Genomic DNA, 26,702 nt, shown 5'->3' with positions numbered 1-26,702 from the left:
AATAACTAAAACTGTTCTAACTTGGGCCGTGAAATGTGTGTTCTTTAATGACCATAAGCAGACCATAAGCAGCTGCTTAGACTCTCAGATGCTACAGTAATCATTTTAACCCCAAACCAGCACAAAATAGCCTAAAACGCCTATCCAGGCATACCCAAGTAAATTAATAGTTCTTCTTATCAATTTGGAGTACAGGCATGGTTCAAGTTGTGTGTAAAATCCACATTAGCACTGAAAACCTTGATTTGAGGTGTCTGGAGCTGTGAATAACCCACTTAACTGGCATATCGGCATGTCCAGAATTTCATTCGCTATTTGAAGCATCAGTCATCTGTTGCTATTGGCTCGATCTCTGCACGGAAGAAGAGAAGGAGGACCGTCTGTTCAACTCAGACTGCTATTGGCTTCTCTGTTTGCGAGGCTTCATGTGCAAGATCGTGATTGGTCATGTGAGGTGTCATTTGAAACCTGATGCTGTAACTGCCATCTGCATACGTTTCCGGAAGCTGTAGCAGGAAGACAAGAAGACGAGGACGCACTCTTGAAATAAGATATTCATCCCTAACAACTTAAGCATGATTCAACTTTTACCTAGCTAATTTTGGCACTGACTGTACTTTGCTATTGATAAGAAAGTATTAGGCTCTTGGTTAAAAAGTAGAAAGTCAGCAGTAACCTGACCGATGAAACATCACATATCTGCTTTATTAAACTGATGCTCTGATGTCCTGCTCTCTGTGCATCCAACGTCCATCCTGATCGCCTCCCTACCACATCCCTTTGGGGCTTCAACCAAATGTTTTCTATACTAGAAAACAAAAAAACAAATAACAGGCAAAATAATACAAGCAGCAATTGTGTTTCTTGACAAAATTGCAATCGAAAAAACAAATTGCTAGTATATGAATGTATTTCTAGAAGACAGAGTTGGTACCATGCGCTACACTTTGTCTCTAAGAAAATTTCTTAACAAATCTATTAACGTGACAAATGCCTGGGTAGAATATAAATTATGTGTGAAATATCTTGTGGGCAAGTTGCTTCAGAGCTTTTTCCTCTCCACACGGGCTGTGGAAGTCTGCCAAGTGGAAACAGACAGAGAGGTTAATTAGGCGGAGTAGATTCTGATGTTCCGGTTCAAATGAAAATCAAATGACATCCACCGTCATCCATCACCGTCAAGCCACTCTCTGTGCACCTATCAGGCAATCATGGTATATTGAAATGGCAGTCAAAAGGTTAGGGATACAGGCATCTGCAGGGGCTCATCCCTCTGTGTTAAATATGGAGAGCAGTCCGAAGCCTTGTGTCATTACTGTTGTATAGTCTCTGATAAAAACAGACCCATTTCTTCTTGTTTCTACTGTCCAGTCCCTGTGGTGGCAGAGGGATCTGAAATATGTGTGAAGCTCACTGGGACAGAGCTCAGAAATATCATATAATGTTAATTAAATTAAAAAATCAGATCATGGGCGAAATTGAAAAAGTTCATTTTACGTCCTTTGGCCCTCTCAAGGTGTTGAGTAAATGTTTACTTTGGTCTTTTACTGATAGATCATTTGCTTCCTGTGGTCTTCAGGCATTTATGTTGTGCACATATCAATATTTCATTCATTCGGGAGAAGGAGGTGAAAACAAAACAGAGGTTCCTGAAAGTCTGAGCGGGTCGGCATTGTGGATTTTGTGCAGTTTCTGTTGTAGTTTAATGGAGATTGCCTTCCTTCGCCTCCTTCAGTTTCTCGGCGTGCATCAATTTGACATTCATATACTGAAAACCACATCAACCGAGGGACAAAAACACTCATGAATTATTGCTACAGCATGCTACTCGCCATATGTTTTTTGCAAAAGACCAAACAATATGCGGTAAGTAGTACTGAAGTTGGCCTTGCAGTACTTAATGCACTGTAGCTGTTGCACTAATATAGTATTTTCCACTGATATTGGAAGTGTAGACAAAGAAAAGCTGCTCAATGAAATTCTGCTTTATGCATCACTAAAATCATTTGAAACGCATCATTAGATGGACTGCCAGCGGCTGCCATATTTTCCTTTGAATCACCTGTATGAAAAAAAGCCCTCAAATATCTCGAAAATTCTTTGTAACGCACCTCATTTTTGAAATGGCATTCTCTCTCTGAGAGACTAAATGAATGTGGAGAGTTTTGACGATGTTGCTGTGCTTTCGCATAACTCTGGAAACGTCTGGGTTTTCTCCTTGGACAGCGGCGAGGAAAGCTTCACTGCAAAGCTGACAGCGTCGCCGTGTTTGCATCATCAGTGGCATCGCTGCACCCTGCTGATGGCCTGAATATATCTGTTCAAAGCAACATTCACACGTACAAGTTGGGTCTCACTGTACGGTCATGGGTATGACACAGTGTGTGAAGTATAATTAACTGTTCAAGTGTGATATAAATTCTTTAGGTTCTCATTTGATCAGCCACATTCATCTGCATGACAGGCCTATAACAGTAATTAAGAATGAGTCGGCAGGCTTATGACAAATTATCTACAAACACAGTAAACCTATCCAATGAGCTTTAAAAAATGTCGCCTTTATTATTAGACTACAGGGTTTCACACTGGCAGTGGTTAACTGATAAAGACAAAGAATGACAAGTGTGACACGTGCAGAGATTCATAAAAAACTGGTACAAAGTGCTAAACAGCACACTCTTCCTTCCTTCTCAGTGAGTGTGACTCTGTTAACCCAGAGGCACAGGGCAGTGACATAAAAGTGCTCAACACAAAGAAGCTTAGAAAACTGAGATCTGCTGCATGACAATGGTGCAGTGAGGAATTACAAATAGGAATCAGAATTAACAGAAAAACAATTTTAAGTTCCAGTCCTCAGCCAAAAAAAAACTGTTGGAGTGCTTCCATTAATCTGCCTTTCAATATCTCTCATTTCTCTCTCTCTCATTTTCATAACCAGCGCTGCTTGGAAATGAAGAATCATTTCATGTGGATAACTGCCTTCAGGATGTTTGATGGATTATGAACATATAGAATTTCAATGATACATGAATCTAGGACTAGTTGTGAAATATGAGAGCTCAAACTGTCACCCAACCAACCAGTGAGCTGGGCCAGGTTTTTGCTGAAACTGACAGAAATTATGGACTCAGAACTGCCTCATAACCAATAAATCAAATTGGTGAAAATCGAACCTCCCAAGAGAAGTGTCCCGAAACAGCATATGTAAATGTTCAAGTGACAAAGCACTCTAATGCGTGATTATGACCAAGACAAAGGTGGAAGTCAAGTTATTAGAGAGCGGTAAAGTCAGCAGAGGTAGGAGGTCGGTGTGGATGGACGGGTCAACAACACAAACACAGGAGACCAACAGTCAGCTTCTTTAGTCATAGTCATAATCAGTCCCAAACCATAAGGTCATTACTGTATCCATGACAACAAATAATCAAAGCTAAACTATTATCACATCATAAAACAGCTTTATTTTTCACCTACAAAGTGACGTTTTCCTCTTCCACCACTGAATACAGTGAGTCACAACCATGATTGATGTGCAGGTGTTACATGGAACCAAGTGTGATAACTCATTTCATGGGACCATGAAGGATCGTGCCAGATGTTGACAGATAGTGAGATGAGCAAGCCTCAGTGGGTGGAGTGCCGCCTTGTCCGCTGGGAATGAAAAGGTTAAAGCTAAACAACAAGTGTAAATTGAAAATAAATATTTAGTAAGTTAAATTTCTTCCCTAATTATGATACTGATATCAGACCTAAGTGATCGTGTACTGGTTGGCTCTAATTTATTCAAGCAGGATCATTAAATTCCCAATGAGCCTTTACAAATTTTGTAACTCCGTGATAAATGCAGCTGAAAAAAAAATTGGTTCTGTTGTAAATATGCAGTTCTCAAAGCAAATGTATGAATGAAAGTATTATCACTTAATAAATTTGTCTTACGGTGCCCAACCGAGCCCGAAAGAAGACAGGCAGGGAGAGAGGGAAACCAAGAAATTAGGAAACGCTTGAGAGAAACACATAACTCTTCACAAATTACTGCACTGGAATAGAAAAAAAAAACATTTCATGAAATAACAAATGGAAAGTAGAATTTGTCAGCCTGTATAGTGTATGGTAAGGTGTTCCTACAGTAACGACTTTGCCCCTATAAAAAGAGAACTGGGACCCATTTTGTGAGATTTGTTTAATAATTCAGCACAGCCTTAAACCAATTCACTTCAAGTGCCCAGATGGTATTTTTATTAGGCAAATGCTCGATACTTGAGAGGAATAATTCACTTGCGTTCCGAAACTGGCAGGGTACCTCCAAGCCACGTGGAATTTACTGAGCAGAGAATCAGCGGGGCGTTCTTCAGGGTACTAATTCAGCAAAACAGTAATTTCATGAATATCATTGTGTTTGTGCTGCACAGGCAGACAGAGTGGTGGTGGTGGTGGTGGTGGTCAGGGACATCCGGCGATGGTCACTTTCTGCACTGTACTCTGTTGTTGCTAATTAGGTTTAAAGTTAAAACAGCATGTGCATGGCCTGCTGAATGCTGGGAAGTATGCTAACACTGCTGGCAAGAATCTTTCTTTCTCTTGAGGAATGCGCCTTATTCAGCACACTCAGACATTTTCTCACTGGAACTCAGAGTTCTTTCCCTTCTTAACCCTCCTTCCCGTCGAGGGCTGGTGAAAATGACTGATACCGGGATGTGACATTAGTTATTAGAGTCATTGTTTATTGTACAAGGCGTCTGTTTTAAATCCTTGTCATTCGGTTCCTCTGCCAAGTTTTCCAGGGTATAATAAAAACAGAAGCACAATGCTCTGAAGACAGATGAGTGGAGTGTATTTCTGATATCTCTGACCTTACAAAATCCTGCCCTCTGGACAGAAACACCCACTGAGCCGCAGTCAACCAGACTAGGAGTACTCCTTAATTATCAGCCTCCAGCAGTTTATTTTGAAGATACCGTTTAAAGGAAAGAAACTGTAAACCATTTTCAGCGTTGAGAGCGTGAGTGAAAATAAAGCAGCAAAGTGAATGGCAGTGACAGGCGCAGACAGTGAGCTGTGTTGATTGACACTGCAGTGCTGTCCTATTCCTTTTGATGGGATTAAATTGTCATGACCTCTCAGATATGGAAATTGAGGCACTGATCTGAGGCTTCGGAAATGTCAACTGTTTTTAAATTGTGAGACCAGTTAAAGACACAGTTCACACTTTAACCAGGCTTCATTTCAGAGTAGTAAGTTATTAGCCTTCCGGAGTTTTTCTTTAAGGCTATTTTAAATTGTAAAAATAAGTGAAAAAATCTATCAAAATGTTTTATATTTAATCCTGGTCATATATTCTCCTTTCTAGCACAGTGATAGACATTAAAGATAGTGGCAAAAAAAGAAAAGAAAAGAAAAAATCTCTCATGAAACATTTTTTTTCCATGGAGAATTTTGATTTTATGAAGAAAATATTATGATCAAATGATTTGGCCAAATGGACATATTTCCTCTAGATCTTCACACCAGCTGCTGATTCACTGGAGTTTCTTTTATTTGAACCTTAGATTCACCATCATAGTCTTATCCCGCAGTGGTCTATCATAGCAGCCTTAATAAAAAGCTAATAACTCGGCGGCTCTTGCCGTTTACTTATACCGTGGATCAGGGGCAGAGGGGGTAACTGGGGTGTGAAATAGACTCCAGTTAGCTGATGGACACATGAAAAGACTCGGATGGTTGGTTGTCACTCACACCGCCAGACCCGCCTTTGCTCCATCTGAAGTTCAAATATGAATCTAAATAGCCTGGAAAATGCATTTTTCTGCCAATAGATCCCAGAAGTGTCCGGGCATCATCGCGGGGAGACATTTGGAGCGCAGATGCACGCTGCTGTGCCTCGTCCGCCGTGCGGTAGGAGGGGTTGTAGTGACGCCGTTATCCAATGGGCACCGGCTTCCTCTGGACGGAGCGCAGCATCTCGGTCTCAGCGGCACTTTTGCGCCAGACAAGTAGAGACGGTCTCTCACTCAGCACCCGAGAAGAAGAAACAGGGCTCCGGGAATTACTGAGGTGTATTTGGCGAAGAAGACTCATCGCTTTTCCCCCCCGTTGTTTTTCTTACACGCGGTTTTGCAAAGATGAACGTTGGCTGCGTCATCCTGGCGTGCACCTTACTTGTGGGCGCATCCTCGGTAAGATGAGTTAATTTCTTCATGTCTTGTCGGCTGACTGTACAGTGGAAGTGCTGCACTGCTGTAGTGCTTACTTGGGCTTCGCAGCGCGCTGCATGCGCCCTCGAAAGTGGCTGCGAGAGGCTCACTTTCCCCCCGCAGCGTTGCGCTAAAGGCAACATGATGCGTGTAATCGAGCTTAATAGGGCGACGTTTAAGGTCAAGAATATTTTTGTGTAGGTGTGGTGTGAAAAGTCACAGACAACTCTGTTCGTTAGCCCCTCCACCCTCTCCCCTGAATCAACTGCAGTGCATTATTGCAGGGGACAGAGCTTTCTGGAGGGGCTTCTCGTTCTGTTGCCTGCGATCAACTTCGTTTACGCACATTTACGCACTGTCGTTTCTCCTTTTCTACGTTGCTGGGTTTTATGGCTCAGTTGGCGACTTGGTTATTTGGTTTAGCGCTTATTTAAGAAGGATGAGTTAAGGAGCAAATCAGCATTTATGATAAGCTTATCTTACTTTATTGTCAAACTTGTGCAATAATTCTCTTAAAAGCAGCTTTATTTCCCAAATCATTGCAGATGTCGTTTGTTAGGCTTTGTTGACACCCAGTCTGGGAAACATTGCCAATATAATGGAACAAACTGCAGTATATTTTCTTAAACATAAAATGATGTGATGAATGAGGTGTATCGCTGCAAGTGCTTTCTGTGCAGAATGAAACGCTGCGTGTGTGTACTGTGTGCCTGCAACTGTGCTTGTATATATCACTATAATTTAATGCACTTGGCTTCTATCTGTGGTCCCTTTCACACACACTCTCACTCTCTGTGCACTCCTGCTCTCACACTCCAGTCAGCGAGCAGCATGTATGTTTGGGTTACACATTTCCTGCTAGCTGTAGTCATCATCGGTATAATGGTCATGCCATTAACCTCTCATAATTTTTACGTGATTCAACATATAATGATCATGATGGTAACATCTGTAATGGTGATAACGATGATGATCATCATCATTGCCTTCATTAACAGAATTTATTCAGTCTTCGGTATTTCCGTGTCTCTCATGAGACCTGATGTTTCACTGCAGTGAATAAAGGCTGCTGTCTTAAGCCCCAGATGTGGACTTCCACACTGTGACGGCTGCATGTGCAGCGTGGTGTAGTCAGAGAGGCTGTGAGGCTCAATATCAGTGTGAAAAGGCGGTGGGATCAGCTCGTGACCCCGTGGCCGCGAGTCAATTTGCCAATGCTTAATAGTTCGTCTTGTTTTATTCCTCAGGGGAGCAAGGCAAGCCAGCCTCTCAAACCCCCATGCAGACCAGGCTTCTCCCAGAACTTCTACACGGTGATTGTCTCAAGAGATCTGCTGCACGGTCAGAGCATTCTCAAAGGTAAGTCTGCCGCTGCTGGATCCCATTTATTGACTGATGATATTTTCTCTTCTCTGCCCAGATTTGTCCCCAATCTCATAGTGTGATTGAGTGTGTGTCAATGTGTGGACATAAATTATTGTGTGTGACTCTCCTAAAGAAGGTCAGAACTCACTCTGGTTGTGGCTGTGCAGCATAAGCACAGACGTGCATATATTCAAGCAGACAGATACACTTGTGATGCAGCTTTGGCTGAAAAAGTCTTGCGATGTGACTACACCTGTCGTGACACAAGGCGTGTAATGCTTTCTGCTCAAGACTTGTCATTTGATATGGAGTTTCATTGATGAATGAAGCACCTAAATGACACTGATTTCAGTAAAAAACCCAATACATTTCTTCTTTTTTGACTGACTAAGCAGCAGGCGGACTCATTTAAATGGCCTGTTGCCTACTCTGCATGTTTGCAGCTGGAAGCCCCGAACTTTTATTTATTCCCACTGTTCATTGTAATACATTTTCCAGCCCTTTCACTCTTTCTGTTTTTCCAGAGGAATTCAATTCTGTTTTTATTCGCTCCATTTCTTTTTGGAGCAGGCAGTGTACTGAATCTGCTGTGAGGTTCATCTCCTCCCATTTGAAATTATGCTGTAGTTTCTTCAGCGTGTCTTTTCCATTTGCTGGTGAATCTTTGCCATAATGGAAAAAAAATCCCTCTCATTCACATCCACGGGTCCCCAAATACGTCTATAATATATATAATATATCTAAACCTCTAAACTACAACTGCAACATGATGAAATTACCCCCAACATGAGTGCTTCGGCGTTTTGCAGATTTTCATATCTACACTGTGGATTTCTGCTATATAAGTCGAGGGACTTGGTAAAATGGGCCCAAGATTTAGGCTGTTACACGCTTCCTCCTGTTTCTGTTTTCCTACTCCACACTGATACTCACACATCTCAACAACAGTGCACAATAAGCTTAGCTCTCCCCTGACACTTTTATAGTATTGCTTTTATAGCCAAATATTTGTCTATTGTAACGTGAAATACTGTTTGCCAGGAGGAAATGGCATTCTCATTGTAACAGCTGTTTGAGCATTTTCTGCCTGTGAGCAAAACAATTGAATTATTCTGGAGGTTATTTTGTTATTTAGGAGGCTGACAAGGACAGTGCAGCTGGTCAGTGGGGAGCGAGTTTGCCTGAAGGGGCTCAAGGTTTCTGCCTGTTTGGAAATGGGCTGAGGCATCCTCACTGACCCAAACAGTGCTAACAGAGGGTGATATGATGTGTGACAGATAACGTGTGCTGGTTCCTCCTCTGTGTCTTGCTTGTGTTATACGCGCATGTGTCCTGGGGGGGCATCGCGGCGTACATATTATCTGCTAACACGTTAACTCGAAAAGAAGCTACGGCAAAGCTCAACTGCATCAATTTGATATAGTTTATGTTCTGCATCAGCTCCTGCTTTGATCCCATATTACCTGTGCTTCAAGTCTCTCGCTTTCATTTGGTCTGTCTCTGTGTTTGTTCTTTGGGAAAATCAATCTGAGAGCCATGCTGTCCTCCCAACTGGCCACTCAAACGGATATGGGCTTCAGCAACGTGCACCCTCATGCAATGATGAATGTGCAGCGGCTAGCCTTACTGAAGGTCTGTTTTCTGTACAGCGGGATAGAAAGTGGGAGGAAGCCTTTAATACAAACGCCACAATATGTACTGTATAACCTGAAACTGTCACTTTCCAAGAAAATGAATGTGCCGGGATGAGATGAGGGAGGGACTGGGATGCTACGGAGCTGGCTAGGGGGTTGCTGGACCGCTGTGGGCCGTGGCTGTTGTCTCCCTGGAGAGATGGACAGTGAGCGATGGGGGAAGGACTAAAGAGCTGTGGTCCAGCAGGTGCAGTGTGAACCAGGCCTCTGTTTCCAGTCACTGAACAATGTGTGAACTGCAGCTCTTTTCATGCTGAGGTAAAAAGGGGGAGTTGTTTTTCCTCCACTTTATTGTTTTAATGGAGTGTGGGTAGTTTTGAAGTGAATAGCTGATAATTCTGATGTCAAATTCATTAACACCAATCTCGGCTAATTGAATGTGTTAGAACTATTTTCCTTGCCGCTATAGCTGCGAGCACCTGGTTGTCACATTGTGCGGCTGCCGTTTTCCAGTGCACACAATAGTGCTTTCAATGTTTGAAAGTGTTCCCTTCATTGAAGCGTCATGTCAGAAAGTAGAACTTGCACCCTGTGTCTCTTCTGCCACAATGTTTCTTTGTTTACTGTTTCCGTGCAGCGTTTCGATCAATCAGATCTTTTTCATGCACAAACAGCAGCAGCAAACATCACATTATAGACACATGTCTCAAAATGAAGGCAATCTACAGCAGCTGATTGTGCTGGAAAGCCATTTTTCTCACTTGTTTTGTATTCATTTCAGTGTTGACTCAACATTGTATAGACTTTACACTTGGTTAAGCTTGGCTACCTCTTTCTGCCTTTATTATTTTTGTCTGGGTGGAGTCCTCTTTACCTGGAAATAAAGTGTAAACTTTATTTAACTTAATTTTATGGGGTAATTGTAGAGTCGACAACAGAGGGAGGACAGACAACGAGGGTTGAGATAGATGGGGAATGACATGGGACATATGTCTCCAGCTGGACGTGGAGCAGCGATGTTGCAGTTCATGGTAGATGCCTTCACCCCCTGGGCTATTGGGGCATCCCGACCTGCAATTTCATCTGCATTACTGCATGAAAGCACTGATAACAGAATAAGATACAGCATTTACAGCATTTATAATTTATCTTAGAGCCTAACGAGGGAGAGGAATTTTCTCCACCCTCAAAGGATCATGTAATGCTTCCTCACGGGCTCACTACCTTTTTGGCCTGTGACCCTTTCGGTCAAAAACGCACATCAGCGGTCCAACCAGGACTTTATGTTCCATAATGTGTTTCATTTTAAGGCTTTTAGAGTCCTTAAGAAGTAAAACTCCAATCTTTTGTAACCTTGCACATTTATATTATGACCCAGTAAAGGTCCCAACCTCCGCTTTTGTTAAGGGGCTAACTGGTGAACCCAAGCGCAGACACACAGAGACCAGGATGATATTTATGAGTTGCTGGGCTGACCTAGGGTCCGAGGCAGGTGTGCAGGGCTGACGGAACTGCAGAGACAGGAGGAATAGTATGAGGCTAATGACAGGCTACAACATGTTAATGAGGTAAAAGTGGCTTGAAGCATAGACCGACTGGTGCAGAGGCCACGATCTGGACAGGTGGATGTGACAGAGCTGAGTCTTCGTAGGAGGCTTTATTAGAGGATGGGATGCAGCTGGTGGCACTCTGGTCTGACTTCAGCGCACCTGTCTCCATTCAGACAATCACGCAGACACACATGCAGAGAGGAAGGAGAGAGACTGACAGGAGCGCGGCAGACATAAACTTGGAGATGCATGCTTTTTTATTGGAAAAAATGGAGATAAATGGAAACCAATGACACTCCCTTGATTTAAGAATGCATTATAAAAATCAAAAACACAACAGCAGTGACTGAAATGAGAGCCAGAAAAACACAACATGTTGCTGAAATGTTGCTAACTTTGCTTCTTCTCTATGGTGTTCTCTGCAGGTAATGTAAAGCGTCCAGTCAAGATTTGAAAGGTCATTTTTAAATCGTAATGCATCATTCAGTGCCCCCTTTGGCCATTCTTCACTGCCTTTATAGGTTAAAAAGGCTGTTATGGCTTTGTGGTTGACCGTAGAAGACCTTTGTTTAACTAACTCGCAAATCTCTGTGCTGCCGCTAAGTTGAGCTGAATAAATCATCCCATGCTCCCATGGAGATGTTTGTCTGAGAGCTGGGTCGGGATTGGAGGAGGGAGGCTGTGGCACACAGGCAGGCAGACAGCCTGGCCTTGAGTCGTGGTCCGTGCAGATTCCCGCTGCGGGCAGATAAGCCATGAAAAGAAATATTCCAGTGATTGCACATCGCTGTGTAAACCATCACCTCGCTGCAAGAGCCGGAACAGACACCTAGGAACACGGACAAGGGGATGTGGCCTCAGCACAAAAGAAATTGATTTGAAATGCAGTTCAGTCAGGATAGTGTCTCTTTAAGTCACTGTCAATGCATATTTGAAAAGGCAGCAGTGATGAGTTTCACCTTTTGCCCCTCGCCAGCCCTGAGAGACAGCGAACAACACTGCTCTGTGTGACTTACCGCCTGTCGGCTGCATATTTTGCTTTGTGCCGCCAAGATTTTATGACAAAGAAAATTACTTTGATGGATTTACCGGATTGCAGAAACCTTGTTTTGGAGACAGGTTTAAGAAATGCAGCAGAGGGCCACTTTGTTGTAGGCAAATGAGATAAAAAATAATGACGACACCGTAATGTTTTGTGGCAGAGAGCATCACAAAAGGTGTGTATTCTTGGAGCAAGCCCACGGTGTCCTCTCATAAAGCCCCTGCTTTGCCACTTTGCCACGCTGCCCTTTCAAAGAGAATGGACTTGTTTTCCTTTTCAGTTGCCTGTGATGTCTCCTGAATTATGGGAGATGAACTTGCTCTATGAAAAACTAATCTACAATTGGGAGTCTTTTCCCTGCTTCTTTCATCTCGGGGCTTTTAATTTAAAATGGGGTCTTTCCATTGCAGTTATTTTATAACTGCTGCAGTCCATGCAGGGAAAAAAACTGCACACACCGTACTTTAATCTAAAAGATTAATTTAGGGAGGATCACGCCTCCATCAGCTATGTGCTTTCGGCATGGATTTCCTATTGTTTAATTCCATCTCTAAAAGTTACACATCCAAAATGACTTGTAACGTGACCCCAATTAGACTACGGCAGGGAAATCTGGCAAGGAGCCATATCTGCTTTGAAACAGCCAGCTCGGTGTTCGCCGTGCTGTGGAGAACTTCTGACTCCTAACCTACTATCCAAAGTGACAGGGCTTTCATAAGTACGTCCAGACCCAAGAACTGAGGAGGGGGGGATTACGTTTCCAGGCATTCGATAAGCGGGATGCCATTTTCCATCTGACTCACGAACGTCTCTCTTGTCCTCCAGAGAGTCTTTCATCTCTGCAGCCAGGACCTGCAGTCTGTGGCGAGCTGATAGAATACAGGTGCAGAAGATGAGCCACATCATTTCTCTTTATCTCGCCCGCCTTCTTACCAAACCAAGCTACGCTCCTGTATCCCTCATACTCCCTACAACATGACATACGTGCTGAGCCAATTCCATCAAGCAAGCCACCCAAGATATAGTACATGCCACAGCACAATGCTTTTCATCCTGTTTTGTAGTCATTTCCTCAGTGGAGGAACTAAGTAGAAAAAGGGGTTTTGATAGATGGGAAAACGGCTGTCAGCAGAAATATTATTGCCTCTTGTCAGGCCTTCCATGTGAATTTTATTAGTTCTAGTGCATGATCTCCGCTGAGCCCCTCTCACTATGCTATGGTATTAGTGTTAGTCTGATGCTTGGTCTTTGGGTCATGGCATGTGCTCTCATGGAGCTTCATTACAACACAGATAGCTTCATTGCTTTCCCATCTGGTGCCCAGTGAGAGACGAGCATGATTCATGTCAACCTCCTTGCATTAGACGGTGAGAAGCTGTCAGAGGATGCGCTGAGACTCTCTGCTGCATTTTCAAAATCGCCGTGCACGGTCTCTGTTTGCACTCTGCTGGGTGAGATTATGCAGTAGATCTACACTTCCGACTGAAAAAAAAGAGGTGAGCTAATTGTGCCCTGAATTCTGACCTTCAAACAGAGCCAACCGCGATATTATCAGACCTCAGATTGCATCTGCAAGAGCTGGCGGCTGTGGGTTAAATCATGGAGTTATTATAAGGAAGAAAGAAGAAACTAGGCACTTTTGATGGTGTTAGCCAAAAAAGAGAGTCCTTGGCAAGGGATTAACGGATAAGAAAGAGACTGTGTTGGATGAGGAACTAGAGACTTACTACTGTATTTCTGGAGCTGAGACAAGGGCAAATGTTGAAAAAATATTCATGGACAAAGTTTAAAGTGATGTTTTTTTTTCTTATTCCTTAGAAATTGTCTCCAAATTACATTCTGAGCCTCCTGATGGGTGCCTCTCTTTTCATCAGCTGTCAAAGAAAGTAGCAAAAAGCAGCCTTTTGAAGTGACGAACACTGTGTCTACCATTGATGACCCTGTATTCTCTGACTGGTATTTGCATTTGTTATCGAAAACCTTTATTTAATTGACCACCCTCCTCCATGATCAATGTGTATTAGCACTTTGCATCTCAGTGCACTGTAATGATCGTGCCCTTGATTAAGACTTTATTGGCTTTTTTTTTTTGTTGCAGTTCAGAAGTGAACAATTTTCCCACTAGGAGACCTCTGTTTCACCTTTTAGCTGGAAGTGTAACCCAGAATCTGCCAGGTCATTACAAAGGTTTTCCCACCTCCTCTGAGCTTGCAGGATTTACATGCATCTGAATACAAATCAGGTCCTCAGTATTGAAGTAGTGTTTCTTCAGCTCAATTTATTCACTTGCATGTTATCCTGCCTGTTTTGTATTGTCATGACGCTGCACATGTCAGTGTCATTTAGGTGGATTATTGGATAGATAATAATTATTACAGTTAATTCAGATAAAAATAGGACTACAGCAGCCCTGTGAAAGAGACTAAAAAGAAGAGAGTAAGAGCTCAATGAAAAACTCACCTGTCAGAAAATAACGTGGTTCGAACCAATTTTTTATTTCTGTTATCATGAGTCTGAAGTTGTGGCTTTTCAAAGCTGTGATTGGCTTTAAGTCTCTAAGAAATAAAAAACACTGAGAAATAAAAAGCAAAAAATCACATACTGTGTAGACCACAGACTACCTATGTGACTTTTACCAGCTAGTTTCTCCCGTCGATCCCTATCTGCTCATTCACGTCCTCAGATCAGCCAATCATCCTCCTGCAAACCAAGAAGGTAGGAGGAGGGGGTGAGTTGGAGACTGAGGACAGGATTAAGAACAGTTTTTGGAAAGTTACTTGAATCAATCACTCATTACAAATTTCTGATTACAAAAGTAGCTACATTACTTTACCAACTACTTAGCAGCAGAAGTAATGTGTCACATCAGCTCAGCTCCGTCAAAGGTTCCTCTAAACAGCAAGTCCTCCGCACCCGCACATGGAGTACGGGAGTAGAAACAGATACAAGAGATTTTGTGGTTTAACAAGCAGGCAGCCTACAGATCGGAGGGATAAAATGACCATCCAGCAGCTAGCTTAGCCTGGGCAAATGCACACCGCTTTCAGAAATCCTGCCCTCACATTAAAGCTGCGGGTTCCAAACGAGGTGATTCCTCAGTGTGGTCTCAGACAACATGGAAATAAAACAACTTTGGAATCACCTGAAGCTGCTTCTTGTAAGTGGGAGTCATATTTCTCTAACTGCCTCCCCAAACCTTCATCTCCTGAGCCAGGCTAACATGCACCAGGGCGGTTTGCCCACTAAACACACAGAGGCCAAGCTGATCTCGACCCTCCGTCAGTCTCCAGCTAAGACAGCAAACAAGCTGACTCCCAAACTTCAAAGAATTGCATCCTTCTTGGGATTAGTTACTGTGATTAGAGAATTTCAAGCTGTAATCCTTTACACTACTCATTACTGAACAAAGTAATCACATTACTGTAACGTGTTGTAAACTGCCCCACACTGAAGATTAAACATTGAGGGCCTTCTTCAACATCATCCTTTCAAAGCAGTCACATGACGTGTGTGTTTTAGCGGGATCACTTGAACAGGACTTGAAACCAAGTGATACTCAGCACAGTTTTTGCATCCATCATGTGCACATTTTACTTTCTGCGTTAACTGACTGACGAGCTATCCGTGAGGGTCTGCTCTCTCGATCAGCTGTGCTTCCTTGTTTTGCTCCCGGACCTGCTCCTCATTCCTGACTCAGGGCCCCAAAGTGACACATAGTTCCCCACTTTATTGATGAATTACGGCCAGGCAGTTTGACCTTGTGTGTTGCCACTTGACCTCACATGTTCTCCACTCATATCCTCAGTCTGCAGAGGAGGAGGTGGAGGAGATGAAAACCACCGCCCAATCAAAATGATTTACGTTGAGCTTGACTCAACACATAGATCCTTCTAAGCTGCTCCTAAATGCATCTCCAGAGGCCCACTCTGTATTGTACTATACAGCCATTTCTGAAGCCACAGGGCTTTTGCTATTCTATCGTTTTAATTAAAAGACTACACTGTCAAGATGCCTTTGTTCTGCAAACTCTAATATCAAAAAGGTCCCTCGCCAGAGAGCGGCTTGTGCTCTACTTTGTCCTTTGGATTTACTCAGCCTGGAATCTATATTTGATCAGGATGGCTGCGTGCTCTTGTTTTTTACCCTGTTCTCTTGTTCATTTTTGTATATGCATAAACACACAGTTATTTATTTATATATAAACGCTGTATATTTTGTGCATTGTGTGTATTTGTGTGTGTGTTGTGTGTGCATGTGTTTGTAGGCAGCCTAGGCAATCCAGAGGGTGATTATCTTAAATGGAGAAATTAAAGGATTACAAACCAGCCCAGTAATCCAGCTGTCAATCTCATGGCTCATTAGTAAGCAAAGGAGAAGGATGAGAAGGAGAGAGAGAGAAAGAGAGAGAGAGAGACATACGCTACACACAGAGAGAGAGAGAGACATACGCTACACACAGAGAGAGAGAGAGAGAGAGAGACATACGCTACAGAGAGAGAGAGAGAGAGAGAGAGAGACATACGCTACAGAGAGAGAGAGAGAGACATACGCTACAGAGAGAGAGAGAGAGAGAGAGAGAGAGACATACGCTACAGAGAGAGAGAGAGAGAGAGAGAGAGAGAGAGAGACATACGCTACAGAGAGAGAGAGAGAGAGAGAGAGAGAGAGAGAGAGAGAGAGAGAGAGAGAGACCTGCTCATAGTGGTAAAGATGTGAACTTGTCAGTCAAACAGAAAGCAAGGTTGTCTGCATTGATTTCACCTTAGCAGCTGAGATGAAATGCCTCGCAGTTAAACAAATATCAGCTGTATTTAACTGGAAAATTACATTTTCCACAGTTCAGATATGAAAAATGTGACGTTTATTAAATTGCACATTTTGGTCTTAATATACTGAATGGAAGCAACAGAAGGCTTTGACATTTCGCACAATTTCTGTATAAAATGAGATTATTTGCACTCTTAATTGCAACTCAGCTCCGTGCTCACAAGCTGGCTGTGTGAAAAAGAAACGTCACGCTACTCAGCTGCTTGGGTTTAGCACATTAAACGGCATTAGGATATGCACAGGAGCATGACGCCTTACATTAGAATCTATCTTAAGGATTCACATTGTTATTGTACCTCTTCGTAAAACTGTATATGCCAAGTGCTACCAGAGTTCATGTGGGCCTTGTTTCAGTGCTGCTGCTATTCACCGTTTTAAATAGCAAACGAATGAGTGCAGCTAGAATGACGTAGTCAGCAACACATAAACCGTGTGTGTGTGCCGCAGATTAGCCTTGGTGTTGAACGATATACGGTGTCTCTGCCATTTTTCACCAGGCTCTGAGGCGCATAAAAGAAACAGTTTGGGAAACGATGGCACCATAAAAGAAAATGGAAACACAAATCCTGACTCCATCATGGAAAAAAGGGGCGAAATTGCATCTCCTATGGTGGTGACGCTTTTTGGATTTGATTGTATCAATTTGCTGTCTATTTTGATCTAAAAAGCAGGCTGTCTGCAGCCTTATTTTCTCATGCACAGTGACTTGTGGATGCCCACTGCTGGGAGCTAATTCATATTCAGCTCATCTCATCTCATTTAATTTGAAACTCACCATTCTCTGCTTTTTTTTTTTGTTTTTACATTTTTCATAGATTGTACTCTGCCCATTTAGGTGTCTCTGTTTGAGTTTGGATCCATTTTCTCCCATGAAACTTTCCAATTAGGATTTAGAGAAAACCGTTGCTTTTAATCTTGTCATGTTTATAGACAAGCTTCCAGGTGTATTTCTGTTAAATTTGTGGTAGCTGTTACCTCTTGAGAGATGACTGGCTTGCTTTGTCAAACAAACACCATTGTTGCTGCGGCAGTCACACTTTCTATAGACTGTGTGTTTGAAAGAGCTCATTCTTGCTTGGATTCAGATGGCTGATTTGCGAACCACAATACGAACCCATGCTCCGTCCTGTTGTGATGCAGATTTGTCTGTGGGAGGCCGACAAATCAGCAAATATGCTTTGCTGACCAGAATAAACAGAAGATATTCTGCCGTAGAATTGTAATACAACTTAATCTGTTTCCTGTTCCCTCTCATCGCCAGCTCTGATGTCAGTGAGGAATTGCATCTTTTTATGTTTTTGTTGCTTACTTAGCTTTCTTTCCATGGACACATTATCTCAGCTGTGTGTCTGTCTGTCTTTCTGCCTGTCTGTCTGCCTGTCTGTCTGTTTCTCTCTCTCAAAACCCGAGGGAGCTCATCATACTCTCACTGACTACCTTATGAATGCATTTCCTCAAAAACCAAGACGCCAAACAAAGCACGACTTACTTGTCTGATTTATATTTAGAGCTGCTGTCACAAGAGCAGGTCACATACGCACACACACTGCAACACACTTTAACACTTACTGCAACACTTACTGCAGAGGTTAATTCATTGTAGCAGAGGCCCCTGTAGGTATCTGCTCAAATGTTAAATGTGCCATTATACTGTTAGCTTTGACCTCCAGATGGGTTTCTTCTGCATTATAATCCACCTGCAGACGTGTGTACGTTTGTGATCTCTGACTGGAGAACGTGCATGTGGTGCAACAGCCAGGAAAAAAAAAAGAGATTAATTTCTAAATCTGATTGTGCCTTTCCTACTGCTTGCTCACTTCTTGACATATTTCTGTGCGATGTGGATAGAGGCGCACTGCAAATACCCATGAGAAGATTATAGCCATCGGCTAGCAACAGTCAGAAATCCACATGAAACATCATTACCATGCCAAAGATGTCCCAGTTGCACACACAAACGTGTCTTTTGTTGTCTCTGCATAACAAGATGGAGTTTTTTCAAATATGCTTAAGCTTGACGTTTGGCATTCTTGTCTTTATTTAGTGACAGGCTGGTAATTCATAGAAGTACAGAGGAAAATCTGGGGTTGAGAACCCGCTTTTTTTGATTGAAATGTAGGAGCAAATCAATAAAGCCCTCCTTTTTGCTGGCAACGTGCAATGCAGACACACGCTGGTAGCATCGATCACAGCTTCAGAAGAATCACAGTTTTCCCCTCCTGCTCCACTCTGTCTCACCGTGTGCCTCTCCTCCCCTCTCCATCTCTTTCTCTTGTCTCTTTTCTCTCTGTAGCCTCGTATAGGTTTTCAGATAAAAATAATAGCTCTGAGAAGCAACAGAGAACGGAGGCATGAGGGGGGGTGTGTGTGTTGGTGACAGTGTTTGTGCTCTGCACCACAACCCAGCAGTAAGACAATAAGAGGCAGTCTGACTAACTGTGGCCTCTGGGAATAGAAGCCTTCTTATTGCCATAAACAGCACTTTAGCCCGGGTAAAAGAAAAACGGATGCAGCCCTATTACTGTGTCATCATGATTACAGCCACCACAGGGCTGTGGCAAAGTGAATGATGGCTGTTACAGCCAGGCACCTACTTAAATGCAGCGTCAAATTTATAGCTGCGCGGACCAATTTAGCATCTAGGCTAATCCAAATGATGACACGTCAGAGACGCTGCAGATAAATGAAGGATCTTCATAACCAGTTCTGTAGTTTGGTGCTCATTTGTTGCCTGTGCCTGTCTTTGTTAAACGCACAGAAGAATTTGCATACAATAGCTCATGTCTGTGCTTAAACATGTAGCCTTTTGATTTGCAGCCCACCGGTTACTGGCTGAACATGCGGTAGTCTTTTCTATTCTAACAGTTCATTCTAACCAGAGGACATGGAAAGCTTTGAACAGCCCTCTGAAAGTATCATTATGAAGCCGAGAGTTAAACGTCCTGGTTGTGTAAGCTCTGCTGCAGGGATATAGGCGCATAACTCACCTGTCATGAATAAACATCCACTAGCCGTAGATATGAAGTGGATTTCCTGATTTCATGTGGTGATTCACAGCTTGATTTGCATTTTTGTTATGCTTTTCCAAGATTATATTAAACTATTGAAATACCGAACGATGCTTTGACCACAGCGAATGTCCTGCCTGTTATTTTTAACTGATAGCTTTGCATGCTTGGGTCAGGTTCAGGGCCTGTAGAGCTCATTATTGTAGAGCTAGGGTGGATGTTGGCAACAATACAAGACCCTCTTCCACCTTCATGCCCTGCAGCATATTAGATGAAATGTGAGGAGGAGTTGGAAGAAGGCCTGAACATCAGCGCAGTCATATGTGTGATCAACATAGCAAGCTGTATCACACATTATACTAAACAGTAAAGAACTGACTGAAACTGTAGTACAGTTAGAAATGCATTAAACATGTACTTGACATTGGGTTGTTTGCTGTGAACAGAGTTCATTTCCAAGGCAATCTAGTACTATCTGTGGTGTTGAGTCATTGCTGAGATGTTGAAGACAGGGCAACAATGTATTATTGGCATCATCGGAATAAAAGTTCATGTGATACAAGTGAAATCTCCCTGTGCGTCATTAGACAGTGTAAAAAAGTCCCCACAGGGGGACTGAATGGACAAATCACAGCTGAGGGATGCTTGCTTGTCCCAGCATCCACCCTTAAGTCGAATGCCTTGCTTAGTTCAAACCATTTCAGATATGCTACCTTTCATTTCTTGCCATAGCTTCAATAGGATATTTATATGTTGTATTCATTTCAAATAGAATAAAGTTTTTTGGTTGCCATTTTTAAATTTTCATTATATTGTATGACTACTTTGTCAAAATAAGATAATTGCTAATGGCATTTGGCCTCCTGTTATTTAGGTCATTAAAATGTAGATGCAGCCATTTCAGTGTTGATTCTGTCCACTTGTTCTGGTGGTTTTTGCTATGTGAGCATTGCTTCATGGACATTTTGTTGCAATGCGATGAAAACCGTTTTCTGCTCTCAGTGCTCGTCCCGTTCAGTTTTGCGTGTCGGATGAAGCCGCTTGTGTTGAAACGCTGGCTGAACGCGGGTCATGTGTAGTTAACAGGTTGTGTGGCGCGTGTCATTCACACTTATCCTGACATTTTTACTGCTGCAAGCTGAAAAGTCGAGCCAATTTCGTTATTGTAATAACTGCGCTTTAATGCCAGGCTGCAGTATTTATATCGGTGGTGGTGTCGAGAACGCAGTTTGGAGAAGGCAGCAGCTTGGTTCCAGCACATGTTGTAGTCTTCAGCACATGTGAACACACGGCCACGCAGGCGCACGCATGCCAGAAACACACCACACTTATTTTACCTGTGAAATCCTAATGAATATCTCTATACTTGCACTTCAGTCCTAATTCACAGCATGTATTTTTCATTCTAATTTAATCAAAGCTTAGCGTTCATTGCTCAGCTGCCAACAGAGGGGAAAATGCAGCAGAATCACCAACTTTGTCTTGTTAATTGGCATTAACAGAGACTGGTAGCAGTGCCAGAATGTAAGCTACACCCTGCAAGTACTTGAAGATGCCGTTTTCACAATATTCTCTTAATCATCAACCCCCCTGCAGTCATTTGCATATTTAATATGCAGAAGCCACATCCACTTGTCACAGCGTTTTAATTGTATGAACGACATCCAAAAAGAATCAGGATCAGCACAGATATGCAGACCAGTTCTTGCATTAGAGACTGAAAAGATGTTAGTGAATTGAACAGTGACCATTGACAATCTGCACGCACACACACACATGCGCACACACACAGACACACACACACACAGACTGACAGAGAGGGAGACAAGATCATTTTATTTGCTGGTGTAATTCTATCAGGCAAAGACATCATCAGGAATGGGTCACACATGGATCACTAGCCTTGAGTCTCTCGTCTCCTCTCCTCTCCTCTCCTCTCCTCTCCTCTCCTCTCCTCTCCTCTCCTCTCCTCCCCTCTTCCCTTCTCCTCTCCTCTCCTCTCCTCTCCTCTCCTCTCCTCTCCTCTCCTCTCCACTGTTTTTATTTACTCCCTTTCTCTCCCTTGGAAGAGTTTTAGATCCAATTTGCAGTCCTCTTTGTGCCTGCCTTGCCATCTTTCTCAACTTCAGTTTGTTCACCAGCCTGAAGCTCTGTGTGAACTTCTCTTCACACTCTGGAGATTGTATCTGACATTCCAGGGAGAAATGGAGCAAACGGCATAAGATGTTGACAGCATTCGTATGTCCATATACGATACGATACATGATATACATATATATGTGTTTCTCTGTGTGTGTGTGTGTGTGTGTGTGTGTGTGTGTGCGCGCATGAATGCTTGAGCTTCCCCCCATTTTCAATAATCTTACCACACACCACCACGAGTCAGAAGCAGGGCCCTCGCAGGTTGCATTCTAAATACTCTCAAGGCTGGAGGCAAAGCAACATGAATTTCAATGAATTATTAAACAGGATTATTTATTTACTTCCTCTGCACCCTGAACCACCTAACTGGCAAATCTACATAGCATTTTTTCGAACCTGTGGCACATTTCTATGTATAATTTAATCTCATGGATGAATATTTTCTTTAGGATGCTGAGTTTAGTCTATTCTCTGTCCACCTTTGGGAACCAGCCCAGTGGAATTTTGTAGTATTGTAATCCTAATGGACTTTGATTGTACATTGCACTGTGCTTATCTTCCTGAAGAGATGGATAAGAAGTGTCAATTAGCATAATTTGTTTTGTGGCCATCATATGGTGCCTCTGGATTTCGGTTTGTTTTAGATTAATGACATTGTGTGAATCAAGTGGTATTGTTCTGGTGGCTGAGGACGTGCCAGTGCATGTGTGGGCGTTTGTGTGTGTGTGTGTGTCAGACTACGTTGGCCGTGGCAGAAAGAGATGAATAAGCGAGCAGAGGACTGGAGCCCTGCCAGCCCGTGAGACTCCGACGCACTGCAGATGAGCCAAACCTCCATTCATTCACATGGAGCTATTAATGGCGGGGCAACGACATGCGCCCACCGCCGGTGTGTCTGTCAGACTTGTGTGTGCTGCTGTATGTTGATGTATTCTGTAGTTCTGTAGCAGTTTCCATTAACAGATACTGTTCCACCCTAGCAGCATGAATAAATATCTAAACCTCTTGAGCGAACAACCTTGGTTTTATTATGAAGTTTAAATGAGAAAATCTTACCAATCTCATGGTAAACATCATTATGCATTTATATAACGCTGCCTTGGATCATTAGCAGAGCGGCACACATCAAACATGGCACCTAAATAAATAGCTAACGGCGCACGTATAACTGGAGCGCAGTGTGACCGATGCAGATAGTACACAGATGAAATGTAAATCACGGTAAATGAGCTGACAACTGCACTCCTGCCTTCTTAACTGACCTGTACGCCTTATATGGCGAGGCGTTGGTGTGCGGTCAGAGACATCAGCAAGACGAACACTGCAGTGATCCAGCAGGAGGGCAGTTAGATTACAGCGCAGTCCTGCTAATGTTACTGGCAGGGGTGCCGCATGTACCTGATAACAGCCGTATGAGGACTGAATCAGTTAATGAATGGACCCCTCGGGGCTAATAAATGCACATGAATTGTGTTGTGTTATCCAGCCTTTCTCTGTAAATCCTGCCAGTCAGGCACAGACAGCAGATTAGCTCTTGTCAGTTCTACTGTAAGAGTGCCATAGATCTGCTTAAGCGCTTACATAGATGGCACATGCATGCATTTTAAAAACTGGGAGAAAAAAAAGATTCCCGTGGCTCAGCGAGTCTTTATAGTTAACTGCATTTGATTTAAGTATGTATTTATTCACACACTGCACTGTATAGCACATGAAGTTAATGGAGGTGCAAATACCCGCTCGCTAGCTATAATTGAAGCAAGGGCTTTTCAAATAGACTTTCACCTGTCAAGATCTTCATCCAAAAGTCTGAATTTAAATGCAAGATCAGGAGTCAATTTTGCCTTTAAAAAGATATGCAAAATGCTACGAGGAGAAAGACAAAAGTCAAGCGCCACTTGCTTTCTTTTGGATGTGAACCCAGAAACCAAGTTTCAGAGGGATCAGGCAGTTGAAGATGCCCTCCCACACAGAAGCACAACTTGCATAGCTGCAGCTGTACGGCAGCCACCGTGACAGAAAGATCTGCTCCTCCTTCTATTATAATGAGATCTTTCTGTCACTATACAGCAACAAGATACTTTCACGTTATTATGTTTTATTATGACAACCTGGCATATTTATTTCAATATAGAGAAGCGCCTCTCATTAAAATTACATGCCAACATCTCGTTCTCACAAGACGCTTTAATTAAAAATCATAAGTTGCTGTGGTGTTATAAGAAACAGTCACATGATCCAGTCTAATTTGCCTAATGTTCCAAACATGAAGACATTGTAGTAACTGGAATTCAGTGATTTCATTATGTTTATCAAGGCACTGTGGTTACTGTTTTAGCAGAGGAAAAAACTGTTTAAGCCACAAATTCAAGGCTTTTTACATAAACAGCTGAAAGCTTTTAAAAGGTGTCAGATTAAAAAAAATCATTATTCTATATCACTGCTACCACTGATAAATGTATTCTCAGTCCAAAGCTGATCTTTGTCCATTCATCTACTGTGCTCTACACTGGCAGAATCTGTCTGTGCTTCATACCAACTAACTTATCTGAATTATTTAAATCAGTCATTGTCAGTTCCTCTGATGCCCACAGGCTACAAAGTTCTTTCATTAGGCTTTGACTGGAGCTTGTTCTTGCTGAAGAACAATAAGAAAAATACTTGTTACTATGACGTGCCAATTTATCCTTTTACAAAAGTTACTCGTTGCAACATGATTGTATGACTTTATAATGAGAAAAGTTTCTTGTTATAATGAAATAAATGCTGTAACAACTAGAACCCTGTGTCATCATTATGAGAAAGCGGGCAGATCATTTTTTTTTTTTTTGTACACCGCTGAAGCAGTTTGACCAAAGCTTCTTGAACTTCCCTCTGGCTGTGCACTGTGTTGAAGAAAAGGAGGAAGTTTCCTCTGATTGCCGGGCTCCACTCTTCTGGTGCAAAAGCAGACCTCTGACCTCTACCTCTCTCTGACCAGTCAGGCCAACAGGGTGCATGCCATCATCTCCTCCACATGTGCAGCATGAAGCGGAGCAGAACCGCAGGAAGTAGTTTGATGCATGAGCTTGGTGCAGTGTCTGACGGTGCTGAGCGCGGGTCTGGCAGGGGTCTCACCTCCGAGCTGTCTGCTTCCGAACGTCTCTTTGAAGTGCTGAGCGAAAGTTAAGTACTGACGGGTGTGTAATGGCTTCCTCGGGTTGTGTTGTGTTTGGGGCGGGGGGGGGGGGGGGGGGGCGCTGTGCTGCATTGTCATATGTAGTCTTGTACAGCAAATGCTGCTGAATCAAGTCCAACCAAGCCGAGCTGACTGCTGCAGTGCTCAGGTTACATGAGCAACGTAATCATCAGAGAAGAGGTATCAGGCCGGTGCTATGCTGATATGCTCTGGCATAATATAATGTAAAGGATGTGTCAGGGAAGTTGCATTAAATATGTCCTCCCTTTCATCACATGACCACGCACTGCGCCGTCCACAGCAGGGTCCACACCGAGGAGGGCTGCAGCGATGACATGCTGTCGCGTGGGAACGGGGTGAAGAGCTGAGCTGGGCTAACGTAGCCAGACAATAGCACCGCCCGCTGCGTTCTGTATGTCCGCCTCTGTTCTCGTCTTTTTTCTGTGTACATTTGCCTCCCTCTATCTCTTCTGCGTCATCATTATTCTTCCTGCCTTTTGCTGTTTGACATTTGTCCCCCTCCTCCTTATTCACCCCTCTCTCTGCATGCTCATTGGTGTGGTCTCTTGTCTGGCTCGTGTTGAACCTTTCTGTAATGCCTCTGCTTGTTTTATTTGTTTTACTGAATCAAGGCCATAACAGTAAGCTCTGACAGGCCTCTCCATCATGCTCGGCCTAGTGATTGATCTCAGATGGGCTTCGGGAGACTAAGGACTTGCAAAACAAACAAACGGCGCGCACACAAGATGCACATGAAACGTCTCGCACACACCAGCATACTTTTGCCAGCGATAACTGACATAAGGTAAAAGCTAAATGGTGAAAGTTGAATGAATTGAATTTCTGTCTCGCCTACTGTTTGATTAAGATGAAGCAATTTCCAGCACGTTTCTCTGCTTTAGATGTGAGCACTCACAGTAAAAGCCCTTTTATTCACACTTATTTAGATTAGGCTCCATCAGCCCATTAGCATGGATGCTGTGGCCCCTTGGCAAGAGCTCTACTTCTGACATCCAACTCAATCATTTATGCCGGCTGGTGCCAGTGTCCATGTCCAGCACAGAAAGATGGCACATGGGCAGGGAGCGGCAGCCTGCTCCTCAGATGGCCTCACTACATTTATGAAAATCAGCACAGTTCTATATAAATCACATATTGTGTGATGTAGGACAGCGTTAACCTAATAACATTCTCTATACTGTTGTTGCAGCTTCCTAAATCGGATGATATTGAGTCATAAAGCTCTTTCCGTGCAAGGACAAGATGGAACTGCAGAGCTACCTCTGTTTGATTGCTACATGTGTGAAATGGGATCCAAACGGCACCACAGTCTGCTTTCATTTACACAGAGGGCTCCGCCGATAACAAATGATAACGGCGAGATCTCCGAGGGGTGTCTGAGTAAAATGGTCGGCTCATTCAACAGATTGCTGTGACGCGTTGGGCCGACGGAGCATTCGGAGCGAGCGCAGCACTGAGGAGCGGGTACACACAGACAGTGTTGTTCCAGTTCACACTCCACAAGAGCTAGCTCAAAGTTCACTTCACACAGATTAACAAGAACTGCTTCACGTTCACAGTTTTGAACCAAGTTCGAAGTCCCAAAAATGAACTAGTTCACCTTCATTTATTCAGGTTTTTTTAATGAGCTGCAGACACTGCAGATCTACAGTGTAGGCTCATACAAGTCTATCTGCTTGTTAGTACTGCTAGTACTGTGCATTTACTCAAGCACTGTACTTAATTACAAATTTGAGGCACTTGTATG

The 26,702-nt window shown here is 43.1% G+C and overlaps 1 pseudogene; it reads left to right on the top strand.

The window, feature by feature from the left end:
• Positions 1–5,923: 5,923 nt before the first annotated feature.
• LOC121617849 overlaps positions 5,924–26,702 on the top strand; it is a 195,450-nt pseudogene continuing 174,671 nt past the window's right edge.

This window comes from Chelmon rostratus, chromosome 2 (assembly GCF_017976325.1).
Source record: "Chelmon rostratus isolate fCheRos1 chromosome 2, fCheRos1.pri, whole genome shotgun sequence".
In the NCBI taxonomy this organism is placed as follows: Eukaryota; Metazoa; Chordata; class Actinopteri; order Chaetodontiformes; family Chaetodontidae; genus Chelmon; species Chelmon rostratus.
Note: the sequence above shows the minus strand (reverse complement) of the source record. Positions and strands in the feature narration are given on the sequence as shown.